At 36.3% G+C, this 22,027-nt stretch overlaps 1 protein-coding gene across 2 annotated transcripts in view; it reads right to left on the bottom strand.

Moving 5' to 3' along the window:
- Positions 1-22,027, bottom strand: part of SOCS6 (suppressor of cytokine signaling 6) — a 57,750-nt gene that overhangs the window by 6,172 nt on the left and 29,551 nt on the right. The window contains exon 2 of one of the 2 annotated variants that reach the window (XM_027852434.1): positions 25-159. The exons of the other annotated variant lie outside the window; for it this stretch is intronic. The gene's annotated coding sequence lies outside the window, so the exon portion shown is untranslated. The remainder of the gene's footprint in view (positions 1-24; positions 160-22,027) is intronic. 2 annotated transcript variants of the gene reach the window in all.

Below are 22,027 nucleotides of genomic sequence, written 5' to 3'. Positions count from 1 at the left end.
ATTTTTTCCTCTATGTTCACTCACTGGTTGAGAGATAAAATCTTCTCTTTTCTTTTTTAAAAATAACTAAATATTTCTTCTTCTTCTTCTTCTTCTTTTTTTTAAGATGCACAGGCCAGGTCAAATCTGTCATCCTTTCTTTCAGGAAGTAGTGTGGTACTGTGGAGAAAGGACTAGATGAGAGGATGTGGGTTAAAATTCCGCTTCTGATGATCACTACCAGGGTGGCTTTTGGCCATCCCTTTAACTTCCCTGGACCTCAGTTCCCTCAAACTAGATGAGATAGGCAGCTTCTGAGTCCCTTCTATGAACCCAATGGAAGTCCCTCTAGCATGTTACAAATTGCAGTCATAACAGGATTATACTTAGAATCTGAAACAAGACAGATCAGAATATTACTTTTTTATTATTAATTTTAAACTTAAATACACAATAAGAAAAAAAAGCATTGCCATGTGAACAGCAGAACATAAGAAAGAATTCAAAATATACAGCAATAAATTTCCATTTCAAGAAAGCCTATATATAACAAATACTACACATTGTGTTCAGAGTTGTCCATCTTTTCTTTGCTTCTTTTTAGGTTTTCTTTTGTTCTCTGTTTTGCACTTTTTACTTTGTTCTTTTTCTCCCCTCCCCCAAGAAGACCACAATTAAGTTTGGATATATATGTATATGTATTGAGAAAGTAATTTATAATTTTCATATTAATTGATATGATATATGTAATGAATATACCAATAATTTAGTTTTCTCAAGAGCTGACTCTGGCTTGGTTGTCAGAGCTCAAAATGTAGCTTAAACTGTTTACTCCAAACTCTGACAAGACTCACAATCACTGGGCCTTAAGTGAAGCGAATCAAAAATTGAAGAACCTGTTCCCATCACAGAACTCTGGTTCTGTACTTTAGGGGAGGTGGTCAGAACTCCCAAAGACTTGACTCCAGAACTGTATTGTGGGACTTGCAGGTTTTTCATGGAAAACCACTAAATAACTGTTTGTAATCCACCTTCTCTTTCCCCCTCTTTCCCCAGTTGTGATCTAAGTATATAACCTGTGCTTTTACTTCAGCTGAGGAATATTCCTCACTCTGGAACTGATTTTAATTAAACTACTTAATTACTGGCACTATTCTCTAGGCCTGCTTTTTGCAGCTCTGAGCATTCTCAGGTTATAGACTGGCCTGTCTTTTGTTTCTCTGGGAGTGGATAACATCTTCCTTCATATGTCCAACTCTTTCCATAGTTTTATAAGTCCACCAACTCACCATTTCCTACACCACAGCAATATTCCAACCTTATACTGTCTAGTTATTTCAAATAGTCTAAAACAATGTTGATTAATATGGCTAACATATAGTTTCTCTATTTTTCTCTTTTGATTAAATCTATTTTAGCTTTAACTTACTTTTGAAGATTTTTACTTTCTACTTTTTTTTGCCTCTTCCCATGATATATTCTGAAACAAAAATATATGTCCTAACCAAACACGAATAATTTTGAAATGACATTTTGAAAATCATCTCACATGCAAGATTTTTTCCCTATCACTTGCCTTAATTGATCATTGCTATGTTTTCTTTACTATCTGTGCATATATATTCATACTAATGTTTTATTCCATCTATGGGAATACTATATTCTCAAGAGCTGTGCTTTGCAAATATCAAACAGCAACACTATCACAATACAGCTAGTTCAGTTGATTGGTAAAAATGTATTCAATTAAAAAACACTTATTATAAAGTTCTGGTGTGTAATACAAAACAAAGAAATCTGGGGAGAGGGAACATTAATAACTGGGGAAAACATCAACATCTCTTGTGGTAGTGGCATTTGGCACCTAAGCTGAGACTTGAAGGGAGTGAGAGCTTGATAAGGAACCTCATCATCCTTCAAGGTTCATTTGCCTTGGTACTTTTCTGAATGGAGGGTGGAATGAGGAGCTCCTCCCAAAAATCTCCATTTAAGTGGGAAGTCCAAGTCATCTATCTTCCTTTCTCACCCTGGCTTCATTTCTTTGGACTTCATCATTTTTTCCCCACCATCCCCTTTCACTGTGTGTGTAGTCTTCCCCCATTAGATTGTGAACTCCTTGAGCACAGGGACTTTCTTTTTTTTTTGTATTTGCATCCCGAGGGCTTAACACAGGTATGGCACATAGTACACATATTATACATGCTTATTGACTAAGCTAAGGACTGAGAGGCAAGAGATAGAATTTACACCAAAGGAAAACAGCAAGTGGATCAGTTTGGTGCCAGATTGTGAAGGGTTTTAGCACTGAAACTTCTTGAACAGAGAAATAACATGGTGCTTTAGAAGTATCAATTTGGCAGCTGTGTGAAGAGTAGATTGGAGAGAAGACACTGGAGTTAAGCAAATCAATTAAGAAATTATTACAATAGTTCAGGCAAGAAGTGAAAAGAGATAGGAAAGTCAAAAGAAAGAGCAGATTTTGAAGAAAATAAGAGAAAAAATTTAAATATACCAAAGAGGGCCAGATAGAGACAGACAAGAAAAAAAAGGGCACTAGTTTTAGAATTAGCAAAACTGAGTTTGAAACTCCAGCTTTGCTACTGAGGTCTGGGGATAAGTCCTCTCCCTCATATTCCTGATGTGTAAAATAAAAAGGATGGATAAGAAGACCTTTAATGTCCCTTTTCAGATCTGAATCCTACAGTTTTAAAATTTAAGTACAGTTAACCCTTCCACATCGTGACATCAATATATCACAGGTCAGCATAAGCTGATTGGAGAAATAGAAAGGGAATCATTTGTTGTTATATCTATCATTTTGGCATATATGAAGGATGCCATATAAAGAGTCATCTTTTTAGATGATTCTTTAAAGTTTGTTTTTGTTCTATTAAATCAAACGCTTTTTAAAAAAATATTATGCATATCAGTGACGTCAAATATGCGTAAGGTTGAGGTCAAAATCATCCCACCCCACTTAGCCCTGATACATTTATCTGATGAGAGAGCATCTTGATCATTCACTAGATTGAACATAGCCTGGACACCTCCATCAGTGTGACAAAAGTCTGTTCAGATTGGCTAAGGAGCTTGGTCACATTCTCTGAGACTTCTACAAAACTACTAAGCTAAGCAGAATATGGAGTCTGAGCAAGCAGTGAGTTGCGACAGAATATTCCAGAGCCAAATGTCTGAGAAGGAACCACTGGAGGAGAGAGGAGAGCTTTGGCCTTGACCTCCTCTCCTTCCTATCTTCTCCACCTTTGTTGAAAATTATCTCAAGCACTTTGAAGGACTAGCAGCACAACGGTTTTGAACTTTTCCCTTGGTATCCTAGCAGTGCCCCTGGGACAGCAACAGTTGGCAGCAGTGTCTGCATTTGGAAGCTGAAAAATCTAGATGCTATGAGGAAAGACAGATTCCAGGCTCTATGAGAAGTCGCAAAGAAAAGCTATACTATGCCTAAGGGGAACTTATAAAGAATTTCCAGCAACCAGGTACCGTGGTTTAACCTTTTGCCACATGAACCCTCTAAGCCTGAGCCTAATTTTCCATGGGTTTTGTATGAAGTGGTGGAAAAATGTGTCATAGACTTTTGGGGGAGTTTTTTATATCAACTGTTCTCACTATTTCACTGCAGAAAAATAACCATTTTTAAAGCTAACTAAGACTGCATTTAACTGATACTTATGGGGGAAGCACACTTGTGGGGACTCATGACTATACACAGCATTAGAAATAGACCCTGAACTCCTCAGAGCTACCCCTATAGCCCTAAAGGGAGAGAGTGCCTTGGGGACCTGACTCAACAATGTGAGTAGGAGTTGGGATAATGGTTCCCAAAGTTAATACGTGCTACAATTACAACAAGCAGAGTTAGATCTTCTAAATTTTCTATGTCTTTCAGAAAGGTATAAGACAGTAAAGATGCAGTTAACTATGTATAGCATCTAGCACATATTTTTCCTTAATAGAATTTTATTTTTCCAATTACATGTAAAGATAGTTTTCAACATTACTTTTATAAAATTTTGAGTTCCAAATTATTTTCTCCCCCTGCCCCAAGACAGCATGCAATCTGATATAGGCTATACACGTAAAATCATATTAAACATATTTCTACATTAGTCATGCTGTGAAAGAAGAATCAGAAAAGGAAAAAGCCACCAAAAAAAAAAAAGAAAAAAAAAGAGAGAAAATAGTGTGCTTCAATCTGCATTCAGACTCCATAGTTCTTTCTCTGGATGTGGATAGTATTTTCCATCACATGTCTTTGTCTTTCGGAATTGTCTTAGATCATTGCATTGCTGAGAAGAACTAAGTCTATCAAAATTGGTTATCACAGTGTTGCTGTTACTGTGTACAATGCTGTCCTGGTTCTGCTCACTTCACTCATCATCAATCCATACAAATCTTTCCCAGTTTTTCTGAAATCTGCCTGCTCATCATTTCTTATAGAACAATAGTATTCCACTACACTCACATACCACAATTTGTTCAGCCATTCCCCAAATGATGGGCATCCCCTCAATTTCCAATTTCTTTGCCACCACAATAAGAGCTGCTATAAATATTTCTGTACATGTGGGTCCTTTCCCCTTTTTTATGATCTCTTTGGGATACAGACTTAGAAGTGGTATTACTGGATCAAAGGGTATGCACCATTTTTAGAACCCTTTGGGCACAGCTCCAAATTGCTATCCAGAATGATTGGATTAGTTCACAACTCTATCAACAGTGTATTACTGTTCCTATTTTGCTACATCTTCCCCAACATTTATCATTTTCTTTTTATGTCATATTAACCAATCTTTTAGGTGTGAGGTGGTACCTCAGAGTTGTTTTAATTTGTATTTCTCTAATCAATAGTGATTTAAAGTATTTTTTCATATTGATAGTTTTAATTTCTTCATCAACTGCCTGTTCATATTCTTTGACCATTTATCAATTAGAGAATGACTTGTATTCTTATAAATTTGACTCAGTTCTCTACATATTTAGAAATGAGGCCTTTATCAAAGACACTGGCTGTAAAAATTGTTTCCCAGCTTTCTGCTTCCCTTCTAATCTTGGTTGCACTGGCTTTGTGGCAAATTTTAAGTGCTTAAAAAGTGCTTAGTGAAAAAAAAAGTGCTTAGTGACTGATTGAATGTCACTTTTAAAATATTACTTCCTTCTAATATTCTTATCAAGGATGCCCTCAAGTGTGTGTACATTATTCTCATAAAAAAATTTATATGAGGGGCAGCAAAGTGGCACAGTGGATAAGCAACAGCCCTGGAGTCAGGAAGACCTGAGTTCAAATCTGACCTTAGACAATGACACTAGCTGTGTGACCCTGGGCAAGTCACTTAACTCCGACTGCCTCACCCCTCCCCCTAAAAAATTTATATGGTTGTTAAATTAGGGTTGGCAGTGATTGATATCCTGGTCAGTATTTCTAATATAATAAGGTCAGAGATCCATCCTCCCCAAGTCTCTGGTATCTTTCCATTCTTGAGAATCAATCCCTAAACACCCTCAAAATTTTGTCTCTAGCATGGACTTCCTTTGTATATATTTGGTCTAATCCAGCTGCTTTTCCTATCTTTGTTTTCTTCAATAACATATTTAATAAGTCAGACAAGAATTGTTTTAATGGCAAGCTGTATCTTTTTAAAAAATTATATTCAAGTTTAGTATTAATCTTTATTTTTGCTCTAACAAGTTAGTCATCTAAATATGGAGCCAACTCATTCAGGAATAACTACCACATCAGTAAAGAATTGTTTTCTATTTGATAAATTATAATCAATTCCACTTCTGTGGTGTTATTCAGGGTTTGCAAAGTCAAGAGCCTTCCAATTCTTTTCTCAAAGTATTCAAGATACACAAAGCATGAGGTATCTAGGTAGCCTATTGGTATAGTCTACAGTGTTTTTTCTCTATTATTTCTTACTCCTGAACCACATTTTCAAACATCTTTGTCTTCTTCCCCATGCCAATCTCTGCACTGAAATTGCCAAATATCCAAGTATAAATTGATTTAATTTAGGTCATTTCGAGTTCTTTAAAGTTTTTCTACCCCTCCATCTGCAACAGATGCATGAACTGCAAGTATTTCCACAGTGATCTTTATACAAATACTTTCCATGAAACCTTACAAGATGAAACACTCAAATACCCAGTTGCCCCAAGCCCATCATGCTTCTTGTTGCCTTTGGATGAATGATAAAACTAAAAACACCAACTCTTTTTGTCTCTGTCCCTAGAGAACCTGTATGCCTTCTTCTCATTTGCCTGCAACTTCTTTTTGTGTTCTGGTTTCATTCATAGTTATGTCAAGACTGTTATGACTAAGTTCCTCCATTAGCTTGCTCAATCACTGCTCTTTGAACAAGGATCTCTCTCACATTTACAATACCAACAGCTATAATATGTATAGATGATCTAAAAACTGTCCCTTCTGGTCCCCCTTTCCACCCATCTGCCATTCTCACTGCAATAGCAGAAAACGCTACAAAGTACTTAGGGCTATGTTTTTTCTCTTTTTCATGGGCTGCCATACCCAAAGAATTCACCATTAAGTGGTCAGCCTGCTGGTGATTATTAATAACAAACAAGATATAAAACAGATGTACGTTTGCCAAACACGTTCACTACTGTCATGGAATAGATCCAGCATTAAATCAAGTCAAAAAGATTCCATCTAGATGAGATCCTCCAGACCCCCTTGATGTGGATAATACAGTAACTACCAGTTCTGGAACAAAGCTGATCAAGCACCATAAATGATCAATTAATTTGGTTTAGAACGGTATAAGAAGAGGAAAACAGAAGGCAGGATTGCCATTTAGGAATTGACCAAGTTTTTTATATAATCCCAAGTTTCTCCCTAAAACAAAAGCCCACCTTTTTTTTAACACTGACATTTTTGATGCTATTGGATAGCTGTGAGTCACATAAAACTATACTCTCTAAAGAAATCGAGTTAGAGGATAACCCAAAGGATGATGGACAGCAGATGGTGGGCATGAACAGGCCACAATACATTACAAAGAAAGAATTATTGCAATTACACCAAGAGAAATGGTATAAAGCATGCCATTAAAGAAAGGTATGATTTAAAAAAAAAAGGGAGGGAGGAGAATCACACGATGGGAATGAAAAATAAAAGATGGACTGCTTTTGTGCACCACTGGTATCTTTGTGTTGTCAAGTAAACACAAAGATCAACTTAGCCAGAAGCACTCTTTTCTTCCTTTGAACATCTATAGAACTTGGTCTCGACTTCACATATGACACCATCCACATATTGATCTGTAGTTATACGTGTCCATATTATTTCTCCTCCTAGGTTCCTTAAATCAAGACCCTCCACATACATGTATTGCTATTGGAAAGATGCCAAAAAAGTAATTATTGACTTGGATAAGGCATGGGCTGCCTAAAACATGCAAAATAGTTGGATTATGCAAATATTTCTTTTTTAAAAATTTATTTAGCAATTTATTCTTCCCCAGTTACATATAAAAATAATTTATAATTATTAATTAATTTATTTTAAATTTTCAACATTCACCTCTATGTTTCTGAGTTCCCAATTTTCTCCCCCTTCCTTCCCTCCCCCCTCCCCAAGACGGTGTACAATCTGATATAGGTTCTACACATACATTCCTATTAAACATATTTTCATGTTACTCATGCCACAAAGAAGAATTAGAACCAATAGGAGGGACTATAAGAAAGAATAAACAAAACAAAACAGAAGAAAAAAAAAGAGCAAATAGTCTACTTGGATCTGCATCCAGTTTCCACAGTTTCCTCTCTGGATATGGATAACACTTTCCACCATGAGTCCCTTGGAGATGTCTTAGATCCCTGCATTGCTGAGAAGAGATAAGTCTATCAAAGTTAGTCATTGCACAATGTTGCTGTTACTGTGTACAATGTTCTCCAGGTTCTGCTCACTTCACTCAACATCAGTCCATACAAGTCTTTCCTGGTTTTTCTGAAGTCCACTTGCTCATCATTTCTTATAGCACAATAGTATTCCATTACATTCATGTACAACAACTTGTTCAGCCACTCCTCAACTGATGGGCACCCTCTCAATTTCCAATTTCTCTGCCACCACAATAAGAGCCATTATAAATATTTTTGCACATGTGGGTCCTTCTCTCATTTTTATGATCTCTTTGGGATACAGTCCTAGAAGTGCTATTAATGCATTAGTGTTCCAATTTTCCCACATCTTCTCCAACACTTACCATTTTCCTGTTTTGTCATATTAACCAATCTTTTAGGTGTGATGTGGTACCTTAGAGTCATTTTGATTTGCATTTCTCTAATAAATAGTTATTTAGAGCATTTTTTCATATGACTATAGATAGCTTTAATTTCTTCATCTGAAAACTGCCTGTTCATATCCTTTGACCATTTATCAATTGGGGAATGACTTGTATTCTTATAAATTTGACTTAATTCTCTATATATTTTAGAAATGAGGTCCTTATCGGAGACACTGGTTGTAAAAATTCTTTCCCAGTTTTCTGCTTCCCTCCTAATCTTGGTTGCATTGGTTTTGTTTGTGCAAAAACTTTTCAATTTAATGTAATCAAAATTATCCATTTTGCATTTCATAATGTTCTCTATCTCTTGTTTGGCCTGACAGGTAAACCATTTCTTGTTCTCCCAATCTGCTTATAGTATCAGCCTTTATATCTAAATTGTGTACCCATTTTGACTTTATCTTGGTTATGCAGATATTTCTTAATCAGAAAACATTATTACAAAGCATCACGAGCCTATTATATTTACTATATAATACAACTACTGCCATAAAAGTATATAAGGAACCTGCGAATTATTGTCTACACAAAGATTTTTTTTATGATTCTATCTTTATCCCAAAAGATATGATACAATGTTTCTATTTAACCAACCAGTCTCATTTAGTCATTTAAGTAAAATGTGAAGGAAAAAGGAAGTATGGTAGCAATTACAGTTTCATATAGCTAGGTATGAGTTTATTTTTTAAATTGAAAATAAGCTGTCAGGATTTCCAGGTCACATGAGCAACAAGATGGTGGCCAAGGCATTTTCTCTGATCCCCACAATCTCTCAAACCTTTCTAAAATAGAAATTATGCAGCAAAGATAAAACAACATTATCTATCTCCATAGACAACCAGAATCCATTTAAAAAAAACAATCTAGGAACTGATGATCACTGACCCTGAGCTCACTTAGCACCCCTCTCCCATCTCCCATGCTACCAACAGCAAATTTTAGTAGAAGACCCAAAGACATGACACAAGCTTACATCAAAACTCACCCCTGTAACCTGGTTTCCCCTAACCTCTTTGCAGTGCTATGGAGCCCCCAGCTCTAGGCTAGAGAAGTTTGCTTGGGCCTTGATTGACACCTTGGCCATAGCCTTTGAGGAACAAAAACCTTCTGGGGGCTGCAACGTGGAAGTACCAGAACTGCAAAATTCAGAATTTCTAATGTTTGGCCAGAGAACTGAGGAACTGATGGAGTGAGACAGATCACCAGGATGGTTTTCCATTTGTGTGAGATGTTGTGCAGCATGCCATCAAGCCTGATGAAAAGAGCACAGTATTCAGCTAGGGTTCTGACCACCCTAATATCAGTTGGGGAAGAGATCTAGACTAATGAACCATGAAATGCCCAGTGTCGGAGAGGGCTGAGATACTCTAAAACCTAGCCACTAAGGAAAACACCATCAGAGGGGAAGGAGTAAGGAAGTGAATGACAAGGAAAATAAGGGGATAAAAAGACTGAGAGTACCAAAGATTCCAGGAAGAAGAAAAATCAATGACCTTGCATGAACAGATAAAACAAGAGGAAACACAGTAACAACATAAGAAAATATGGCCTCCAGATCTAGTAAGAGTTTAGTGATCTATGAATAAGCATTACAAAATAAAGGAAAATAATCCAAACACTTGATGAGACAGAGGACTTTATGAGATTTGAGGCAACTATGGAATCATAACACACTATTCCTGAGTGGTGCAAAGAGAAATAAGAATTTTAAGAGCAGAATTAATGTCTTTCACAGCAAAAATAACAAACAGCAAAGAAAAACTTGAATCTGCAATGGCAAGCCTCACCAAAGAAACAAAAGAGAAAACAAAAGATTGGGTGGGAATGCAATTGCATAGAAATTAAGGACAACCTACAAGAAGAGACGCAAAAAACATAACATTAAAAAAATACATATGTTCACTATATGCAAGCAAAACATACTAAACTCTAAGATAGGATAGGGATAACCTAAGGATTAGGTTTCCCAGAAATACACAAGGGGGAAAAAAAATCCTTAACACCATAATGAAGGAAATAATAGAAGAGAAGTGCCCAGAACTTCTCAACTTAGAAAATGAAATTCCAATGAAAAGAATTCACAGATTGCCTCCAGGAAAAAACAAAAACAAAATCCCAAGGCTGCAAAGTCCAAAAGACATAGTAATTAAATTTAACAATTTAATTCTGAAACAAGTTCTGCAAGTCATCAGGAGTAAGACAAAGAATACAAAAATAAAGAAAAGGAGATCCAAATAACAAGACTATTCCACATCCACTAGAAAAAGGGGAGTAGTGAATGGAATAATGTGTTCTAAAGAGTACTGGAGATACAGATGATGACCTATCCTACAAATCTTAGCCTAATCATACAGGACAAAAGATGAACATTCAATTATACAGAAGAGTTTGAAATACTTTTTAGAAAGAAAAACAGTAACAAAGAGATTATTTGCCTCTCAAACATCCCAAACAGAAATGCAGGAGTGAATACAATAAAGAAGGCAAGAACAGTAATAGCAAAAGGGTGACAGTGACCAGTAAGAGACTTCTTTCTAAGTGTACACAAGAAAATAGGGGTGAATGTAAAAATCTGGTAAAGGTAACAATGAAGAGGTAGATAGGAGGTATTATGGACAGAACCTGGCAACGCCTTGAATGCTTCTTTGTGGGTCTACATGATAGGGTACATAAAGGGGAGGGGGAGTACAGTAGAGCTGGGGGATAGAGAAGAGTGATGCTCTGGGATTAAATCAAGGACTAGCAATGAGGGGAAAGTGACCTCTGTGGTCTCAAAAAGAGAAGAGCCTACAGGGAAATAAGTGGATGGAGAGTCTGAAAATGGGGGAACAAGGTAAAAGGCCTTACTTTGGAGGGGGAAGGGGGTTCCACTGATGAACGATTGGAGATGTTTGGTGAAGGGAGAGGACTAACCTTACACTGGATAAAGCCTGGGGGATTTGGTGCCTAAAAAGTCTACTTGTCCTGAGAGGAAGAGAGTTAGAACCCCTGGGGGCAACTGGCACCTGGAAAAGTGGGAAAACAAAGAGTGATTTCTAGGCAGATATAGGAGGAAAAAAGGCCCAAAGGAAAAAGTATTAATCACTAGTGGGCTGCGTAATAAGGGATGTGGTGGGGGAAGGGCCTTATCATTGGGTAGTGTCCTCTGACACCTGTAATAAGTGGCACTGTTCTGGAAATGAGGCACAACGGAAAATAGAAATATATGGTGCAAGCCTTATAAGGTAGTGGCAGAAAGACTCAAAGGTAGAGTCTAAAATAGAATCCTTTAGAAGTTTTGATTACATGAAGAATACAGAGAAAAGATGAGATAATTGTAGGGGACATGAATCAGAGAATGAAGGCCTGGTGTAAATAAACATAAAGAGAAGATGGAAAATGAAGAGAGTGAGAGAAACTCCTTTGGAAAGGGATGCAAAAAAATTAAATTTAAAAACTAAGAATAGGACTACCTGAAGGGGAGGAAAGGAAGGGCAACTATCAAGTGGGAGAGGTCAGGGGAAAAAGTCAGTGGGAACAGGGCTACCTTATAAAAAGATTGAAGTAATAGAAAGAACACAATATTGTTTACAGCAGAAAAGGGAACTTAAAACTGAAAAGGCTTCTGTACAAACAAAATTATTACACCGTGTTGTTGTTGACCATGATATCAGGAAGGTGATGTCATGACTTGCAAGTGAATTGGATTTAAGTGAGGAGAGCTGTGCAAGTCACCAGCCTCACTCCTCCAGAGCCATCTGGGTCCAGTGACAAGATATAGATCAGCACGACCAGAGATGGCCCCTGATGCAGTGGGGAGGCCTTGACCTTTTTAAGCTAAAGTCTTTCCCAGGGCTCAGTCTGACTGAAGCAATGCCTATTCAGTGAATAAGGCTAGGTAAGAAATGAGGCAAAGAATGGCCTCTCTTACCTAGTCAAAAAACAAACAAACAAAAAACCCCAATAGATTTTTTCTATAAAAAAGGTCTAGGAGACCTAGACCTTTTATGTAGGATAGGTTGTACCTATCATCATCAATCTTGGGAAGGGAAGACCCTCAGGGTTTCTGGTCAAAAATAGAAACAATTGCTATTTACACTCACTCTGAACTAAGTGGTCCCAAACAAAGACCAAGAAAGGCTTGGGAGGTGACCTATTGGCCAATCAATGACAGCCAAAGTGATTTGGGTTTAGGGCATGGTCCTTAAGAACCAAGGACAGAAGGGAAGTGACTTAAGTGGAAAAAAAAAAATCTTTGCATCAAATTTCTCTGACAACAGTTTGGCATCCAAGACATATAAATAATTAAATAAATATAAAAGACTGGCAGCCATTCGCCAATAGATAAATGTCAAAAGACATGAACAAATAAAACTGCAAAGCATTTACAGCCACATGAAAAAAAAATGCTCTAAATCTCTAAAGAGAAATGCAAATCAAATGATCCTGAGTTTTCACCTCATACAAAGCAAACTGGCAAAAATAAAAAAAAAAAAAAGGCAATAGTCAATGTTGGAGGGGTGGTGGAATGACAGGCATACTAATACATTGTTGGTGGAAATGTGAAATGGTACAACCATTTTGGAAAGCAATTTGGAACTATGCAAATAAAGTGACTAAAATGTCCATACCCTTTGAACCTGAGACTTCATTACTAATAACCCAAGGAAACCACTAATAAGAAAAAAGTCCCCATATACTCCAAAAATACTTACAGCAAAACTTTTTGGGACAGCTAAAAATTGGAAACAAAGTAGGTGCCTATCAACTAGGGAATATCTAAAATTGAGGCACATTAATGTAATAAATTACTACTATGCTATAAGAAAGGATTTGTGTGATGAATACATAGAAGAAAGATCTATAAGAACTAATATAGAGTGAAGTAAGCAGAGCAAAAAAAAAAACAACAAAACTATGGTGATTCCAACAATATAAACAGAAAGAATGACACATCAAAAAATAAAAAAGTAGGGGCAGCTAGGTGGCACAGTGGATAGAGCACTGGCCCTGAAGTCAGGAGGACCTGAGTTCAAAAGTGGCCTCAGACCAAACACTTGACACTTACTAGCAGTGTGACACTGGGCAAGTCACTTAACCCCAACTGCCTAAAAACAGAAAGAAAGAAAGAAAGAAAGAAAGAAAGAAAGAAAGAAAGAAAGAAAGAAAGAAAGAAAGAAAGAAAGAAAGAAAGAAAGAAAGAAAGAAAGAAAGAAAGAAAGAAAGAAAGAAAGGAGTAAATGTAAAACCATTACAAAGACCAAGTAGAATTCAAATGAGATATGACAAGACATTCCCAACTTCCCTGCCATGGAGGTGGGAGGTCCACAGGTGTTATACACTGTATGTTTTCAGACTCTTTCAATGTACTGATCAGTTGTACTGACTTTTTTTTTAATCTCCAAAAAAATCTATTTGTGATATAGACTGGTTCTTGGGGAGAGATACATGGGATACTATGGTGATAGAAGAAATAGACAATATTAATAAAAACTTATTTTAAAAAAAGAAATTTTCTATCAGAAGCCAAGGTCTCTATGTATGCTGGATATAGCGTCAACCTTGGAGTTCAGAAGACCTAGGACCAAGTCTTTCCAATAACACATACCAGCTATGTGATTCTGGGAAAGCCACTGAATCTCTCAATTTAGTCCTTTAAGTTGATAAGTTGCAGAGAAGGTATAAACCTGCATTAATAGAGGGAATTCCTTCTCTAAGAGATATCTATATCAATGAAATCATACATCTAGTAAACCAAACAGAAAAGCAGGTTTAATTTCTAATTTGTATATTATAACTAAGCCCAAGTTTATAGATTCTATACTTTTCTGAACCTGTAAGTGCTATTTTTCGTGTTTCTCAATTTTACATAACATTTTGGGAAACATATATCTCTTCTGGCTTAGTTTAATAATAATGAATGACATAATGAATGACATAGTATATATCAATAAATTGAAAGGCAATAAAAATTATGTCTGTTTACTGTAAACCAGACCTGCACAACGTGTAAACTTCTTTGGGCCACAGACAAGTCAGACTAGAGACAGACTGACGAAAGCTGGTTGCTATGGGTCACGTGACAAACAGGAAAGGGCGCAGTTGTAAGCCTACATTTGTGGGGGGGGCACCCGAATTCCTTTGTCAGGCTGCAAATGGCCCATGGACCATATGCTGTGCAGGCCTGTCATAAACCCTTAAACTAAGATAAAACAAATTCTCAGGTTATTTCACTGGTATAAGAAAATGTGTATGAAGGTCTGACAATGATAAATCACAGTACTAGGATTTTACAGCAGTCTTTAAGCCAAATTTCCAATCCAGAAAATACAATCTACCCCATTTATCATTGGGATACACAAGTACTTGTTTGGTTTTTTTGCTCAATGAATTTTCCTGACAACTTATCTTGTTTTTACCAGTGTGTCCTATAGGTATGTTTTTCAGCATGTCTTTTCAATTTTTGTTAGATTTCAAGGTATCTGAAATTAGAGAATCTATACTCTAAAGGTTTAAATGTTTATTATGTGCCAGGCACTGTGCTAACTGCTAGGGATACAAAGAAAGGTAAAAGGTCGTCTTTTAAAAGAGCTCACATTTTGATAGTATAAGACAGCATACACATACAAACTATATACAAAATAGGAAATAATCAACAAAGAGACTAGTATCAAAGGGTGTCAGGAAGATTTATTGTAGAAGGTAGGATTTTAGCTGGAACTTGAAGTCAAGGAAGCCACGGAAGCCAGGAGGCAGAGGCAGAGGAAGAGAATCCCAGGAAAATGTAAGAGGGGGCCAAGTTATGAAAGGTTTTGAACCTCAAAATAATAATAGTAATAATCTTAATATAGCACTTCCTACAACTATTAGCAGATTTGATCCTCACATTTACCCTGGGCGATGCTGAAAGAGACAGGGAGCCACTAAAGCTTACTGAATCCAGCCATATGTATCCAGAAGATTTAAGGCACGGGAGGTGGGGAAGGGCGGGCTGACTCTAAGATATGAAGATCACAGAACTCAAGGGACAAAGACTGAGACCAAGCAAGGTTGAGTAACACCCAACTCCTTACCCAATGCGTATTAAGGAGAAGAATCTAGTCCTATTCAACAAACAGAGCTAGTGAAGTGAGTATTATAAATGAAAAGTAAATACTGACTAGTATCAAAGAATATTATAAATCTAGAGACATCTCAAAAGAATAAATGATTAACTGTAACAACCACAAGTTGAAACTTGGAGGAAAAAAATGGATTTTTAACAAGGTCTCCTAGAAGAAATTAAGAAAGGAAAAATGAAATAAAAACTCTTGAGGAATGAGTTAGAATAAGTAGCTCCAAAGAGAAAGTGGTTACCAAGCAAATGAAAGTCAATATTGTTTATTTTATTCCGTAAATTAAAAATAAAATAAATTTAAAATAGAAAAATCAATGATGCTACATTACAAAAAGGTATGGCCCCAAAGAGCTATGAGAAGACATCTCCCTCCCCCCCATTCTTTTGCAGAGGTGGAAGGTCACAGACGTGTAACTGTATATATTTTATTTTTTGGATAGACTGATTGGTTTTTCTTTAATTAACTGATTAATTTTTGGTTTTCAACATTCACTTTTATAAGAGTTTGAGTTCTAAATTTCCCCCCTTCCTCTTGTTCCCCCTCCCCAAGACAGAATGTAATCTGATATAGGCTATACATGTACAATCATAGTGAATATATTTCCACATTAGTCATGTTGTGAAAGAAGAATCAGAACAAAAGGGAAAAACCACAAGAAAGTTAAAAAAAAAGGGAAAATCATATGCTTTTATCCGCATTCAGACTCCATGGCTCGTTCTCTACATGTGGATAGCATTCTCCATCACAATCTTTTGGAAGTATCTTAGATCACTGCATTGCTGAGAAGAGTTAAGTCTATGAAAGTTGGTCATCACACAATGTTGCTGCGTACAATGTTCTCCTGGTCCTGTTCACTTCACTCATCATCAGTCCATACAAATCTTTCCCAGTTTTTCTGAAATCCGCCTGCTTATCATTTCTTATGGAACAATAGTATTTCATTACATTCATATACCACAACTTGATCAGCCATTCCTCAATTGATGGGCATCCCCTCAATTTCCATTTTCTTTGCCACCACAAAAAGAGCTGCTATAAATATTTTTGTACATGTGAGTCCTTTTCCCTTTTTTATGATCTCTTTGGGATATTAGACTGATTGGTTTTGCTAAATCCTCCCCCTCCTTTCTTCCTTATTTTTTTTCCTTTAAAAATATTCTTTATTATATAAGACGGTTCTCTGGGAGGGATACAGGGGAAAATCTAGGCCCAAACAAAAGATGTCCAAAAAAAATTTTTTTTTGGTGAGGCAATTGGGGTTTAGTGACTTGCCCATACTCACACAGCTAGTGAATGTTATGTGTCTGAGGCCAGATTTGAACTCAGGTCTTTCTGACTCCAGGGCTGGTGCTCTATCAACTGCACCACCTAGCTGCCCCCCCAAATTTCTATTTTAAATAAGTAAAAAGTGGTAAACCTTACTCAAGAAATAGACTTTCTAGGGGCAGCTGGGTGGTACAGTGGATAGAACTTTGAAATACAAATATAAAGAATCAAGAGAAACCAAAAAGGTATATGAGCAATTGTAAGAGGCTTTGTGAGGATCCACTGCTAACATTCTAAATAGGCGGAGGAGAAACAAGTATTTTTTTAGAACCTTAATGTCTCCAAAAGTTACTGAGGGAGTTAGATGAGAAAAACAGAGGTCCTGAGGGTGAACTGGTTCTGTTCTTTGGGTTTTAAGAGGGGAAAGAGAAGGGAGGATAAAAGAAAGAATACACTAGTAAAGAAAGTAGGAAAAAAGTTGTGAAACTTGATATTTCACGTAAGTGGGGCACACAAGAGAAGGATACAAACACGAAAGAAGAGTTATGGAAGTGTGCATTAAGTGAACCTCACTCATCTCAAATGTACAAAAATGGAATGAACACACACAAACATCTTAAATACACAAAAAAGAATTTGGTAGATATATCAAACACAACAGGGAAACAGATAGGCCTAAGGGACAGTTAGTTATGAGGGAGGATGATTCCAGAGAGAGAACAGTCCCAAGCAAAAGAAACTCCCTGATTTTGAAGAAGGTATTAAAGGCAGAAAAAAAGGAAAGGAAAGAACCAAATTCTAAGGGAGTGTTTTAAGACTGCCTCTTAGACAACTGGGGAGTGACTGAAACAAATTGTGATACAGGAATGCAATGGAAAATTACTGTGCTGTAAGAAAGTATTAAGAGACAATTTCAGAAAATCCTGGGTAATACAAAATAACGCAAAGTGAAGTAAACAGAACCAGGGGGATAATTTATACAACAGCAGTATTATAAAGTAAAAGAATGCTTTGAAAGACCTAACAACTCTGGGCAAAGCAATGGATCAACCACATCTCCAAAAGACCAATGGTAAATAATGTTATTTACCTCCTTGAGAGAGGTGGTAGACATAAGGTGCAAAGAGAAAATACATTTTGGATATAGTCACTGTGTACATTCATTTTGCTTGACTATGCTTGTTGTCATGTTTTTTTTCCCCTCTTTCTTTCTGTTTTTAATGGGGGGGAAGGGCAGTGGAGAAGAAAGGGGATTCGCAATGGAGATGCCAACTCAAAGAGGACCACTGAAAAATTTTTTAAAATACAAAGAAAAGAAAGAAGTTAAAGCAGGAAAGAGAGACAAGCTGGACAGCTTTGAAAATAACATGTAGAATTTATGAACTTTTTAAAAAAAAAGCATGTGGTATGAAATGGAGATTCAGTTTCATAAAGAATCCTCCTTATGGGGCAGCTAGGTGGTGACACATAACACTCACTAGCTGTGTGACTCTGGGCAAGTCACTTAACTCCAATTGCTTCACCAAAAAAAAAAAAAAAAAAATACTCCTTTTGTGTTCTACTCTATGTACACATTTTTTTGTGTGTAAGTTCAAAAAAAAATATTTCTTTTTTTTTCTTTTCTTTTTTTTGGGCAATTGGGGTTAAGTGACTTGCCCAGGGTCACACAGCTAGTAAGTGTCAAGTGTTTGGTCTGAGACTGGATTTGAACTCAGGTCCTCCTGACCTCAGGGCCGGTGCTCTATCCACTGCACCACCTAGTTGCCCTATAAAAAATATTTCTAATAAATTAATGCCACATCCTCAAATTCATACTCTGATCTGGAAAAATGAAGTGATTTAATTTATAAAAAAGAGCTACAGACACTAATTCCCAATTTTTAAAATGTTTTCTTTTTAAGGCCTAGTTATTTCTGAATATTAATGAATAAGGAACTCATTTGGCATGGACAAATATATTTGTTCTTATTCCAACTGAAGAATAATTAGTAGACTTGCTTTGTGATAGATATTATATTGAAACAACAATTAAAACCTAAATAACTCTTACTCTATGTTGGCTAAAGGTGCTCTGACATAATAAAGTAATACAAATTTTATTCTCATTTTAAACATTATTTGTATAAAGTGGGGTTTTCTGCTGCAGCTATTATAAAATATCAATTTTAATTAGATACTGAAAAATAATTCATAGTAGTACTGTCAATGCAACTACTTTTTTTTATTAATTTATTTTGATTTATCAATAATCACTTCCACATACTTTTGAGTTTAAAATTTTTCTCCCCCTTCCTCCCCACCACCCTCCCCAAGACGCGCACAATCTGATATAGGTTATACATTTACATTCATATTAAACATATTTTCACATTAGTGATGTTGTAGGTAAGAATTAGAACCAATAGGAGGAACTGCCAGAAAGAGGAAACAAAACACAACAGAAGAAGAAAAAAACAGCAAATAGCATATGCTTTGATCTGCATTCAAACTCCATAGTTCTTCCTTTGAATGTGGATAGCATTTTCCATCATAAGGCCTTTGGAGATATCTTAGATCCTTGTATTGCTGAGAAGGGTTAAGTCTATCAATATTAGTCATCGCCCAATATGGCTGTAATTGTGGACAATGTTCTTCTGGTTCTGCTCACTTCATTCAGCATCAGACCATGTAAGTCTTTCCAGGTTTTTCTTAAGTCAGCCTGTTCATCATTTCTTATAGCACAACAGTATTCCATCACATTCACATACTACAACTTGCTCAGCCATTCTCCAATTGATGGGCATCCTCTCAATTTCCAATTCTTTGCTACCACAAAAAGAGCTGCCATGAATATTTCTGTACATGTGAGAGTCCTTTCCCCATTTGTGTGATCTCTTTGGAATATAGTCCTAGAAGTGCTATTGCTGGGTCAGGTAAGCACATTTTTATAGCCCTTTGGGCATAGTTCCAAATTGCTCTCCAAAATGGTTGGATCATTTCACAACTCCACCAACAATGCATTAGTGTTCCAATTTTCCCACATCTTCTCCAACATTTATTATTTTCCTGTTTTGTCATGTTGGCCATTCTGATAGGTGTGATGTGGTACCTCAGAGTTGTTTTGATTTGCATTTCTCTAATCAATAATGATTTTAAGCATTTTTTCATATGACTATAGATGACTTTAATTTCTTCATCTGAGATCTGTCTGTTCATATCCTTTGACCATTTATCACCTGGGGAATGGCTTGTATTCTTATAAATTTGACTTAATTCTCTATATATTTTAGAAATGAGGCCCTTATCAGAGACTGGTTGTAAAAATTCTTTCCCAATTTTCTACTTTCCTTCTAATCTTAGTCAATGCAACTACTTTTTAAGAAACTACCCAGAGTCCATTTATCACATTAAAGGTTATTGAGAGATATAACGAAAATGTTTGTTTCTATAAAATTGAAACAACCACTAGAAAAATAACTAAGTAAAACTGGATACAGTCAGTCTTGTTTTGCTGGTAGAAGTCAGTAAGTAGGACAAATGTTAGGCTTTATTTACAGTGTGCATGCTTAATAGGCTCATGAATACTAACTTCTCCACCTCTGGGCGGGGTTAAGACACTATTTTCTGAATTTGCAATGTATGTAGGAGGAGGAGAAACATGTCAAGGAGTAAATGTGTAACAGATGTGCTGGAAAGTTGTACACTCTGGAGTACTCAGCCAATGAAGAAACAGAGGAGGGATTCTGTGGTCGGGATTAGAAATAGTGAACTCTTGCTTTGGTATGTATGTTAGGACACCCACTTTTGCAACTGCATAATAAACTGGGCTATCCTTCCTGAGTCCGAATGAGTTATTTCTCACAGTTATTTTCAAAGTTATAAATATAAAAACTGTGAAGGATTTTATCAATAAATAATTGTGTATCTTGTGTTTTTACTGTTTAAAATTTGATCGCTGTGAAAATTCAAATAAATTGTTAACTTTATTCAAATAAAACAGGAGCTACGAATTACTTTTATATATTTGTTCTAGAAAAATGTGGGGAGGGTTCATAACAAAAAAGAAAAAGTTTTTATAAGGTGTTGGAACCTGTGACAATTTTTTTGTTTAAAAAAAAAATGAGGTTTGGGAGAGGCATTACTAAATGTAATTTAGAAGTCACTGCCTTAAGCACAGCAATCACTGCAATTACAACCATGGAAAATGGCAGATAAGGATACAGTTAAAAGTTTGCTCACTGTAAGTTTTTAAAAAGAATCAACCATATTCAAAATGCTAGAGAAATATAAATTTTACCGCTAGACGGAGAAGAACTAGTACATGTGGATAACTTTTACCGCTAGACAGAGAAGAACTAGTATATGCATGCACATAACACACATTCATGGCAGGCTTTGTTCACAGACATAAAAAGAAGCAGCCTGTGCATTATGCTTTAAAGAAACACAAAAGACAGGCACACCATGCCCCCAAAGTGACTAGCCTACTGGCTTACTAAGGAACCAAAAATCCCTACTTTCAATCTCTCCTTTGAATTAAGATACTGAAAACTCCTTTTAAATACAAATAAATTATACAGAAAGAGGAATAATATGAACCTATTAATCAGTCTTTAATATCTTAAGATTATCAAATTAGTCCTAGCAGAGAACCTAGCCCTAAAACAGTGGACCAATGACAAAGTATGCATAATCTGATTAAGAGCAAAGTACACTGACTACACTGGGATCATAGATTTAGAACTAGAGGAGACAAGTCCAACTCATTCATTTTAGAGAAAAAGGAACTCCAAGCCCTGAGACTTGTCCACAGTCACTCAACAAGAAAGTTGTTGATGGGATTCAATCCTGAGTCTTCTTGATTCCAAGTCCTATACTCTATCCACTAGACCATGCCACCTGTGTCTATTCAGAGAATCAGAGAACTTCAAAATTAGAAGGAACCTCAGCAGCATCTAGATGAATCAATAACCCCCCCCCAAAAAAATGCTCACTATAACACATCTGCAGTGGTCATCCAGGCTGTGCATGAAAATTTCTAATGTGGGGGGAAGAGAGAATGCCTTACCTCCAAAAGCAATTCCATTTCACTTTTTTGATAGCTATAATTGTTAGGAAGTTTCCAATAACTTTCAGTAATTGATTACTGTCTCCTCTTCCAATTAATAATAAGTTTCACTCTTTCCATTATACCTCAGTCAGATTCTGGACCAGATGATATCTTGAAGTTTCTTCCAACTCTAGCACCTAAGATTCACTGATACAGATAAGTTTTCATGGGGACAGAAATAAATTGTTAATTTTATTCCAATAAAATAAAAGCTAAGAATTACTTTGATAGAACGTTTCTTGAAAAACATGTAGGAGTTCATAAAA

This window comes from Vombatus ursinus, unplaced genomic scaffold (genome assembly GCF_900497805.2).
Source record: "Vombatus ursinus unplaced genomic scaffold, bare-nosed wombat genome assembly UNPS02009573.1, whole genome shotgun sequence".
Taxonomy (NCBI): domain Eukaryota; kingdom Metazoa; phylum Chordata; class Mammalia; order Diprotodontia; family Vombatidae; genus Vombatus; species Vombatus ursinus.
This window is presented reverse-complemented; position numbering and strand designations above follow the sequence as displayed.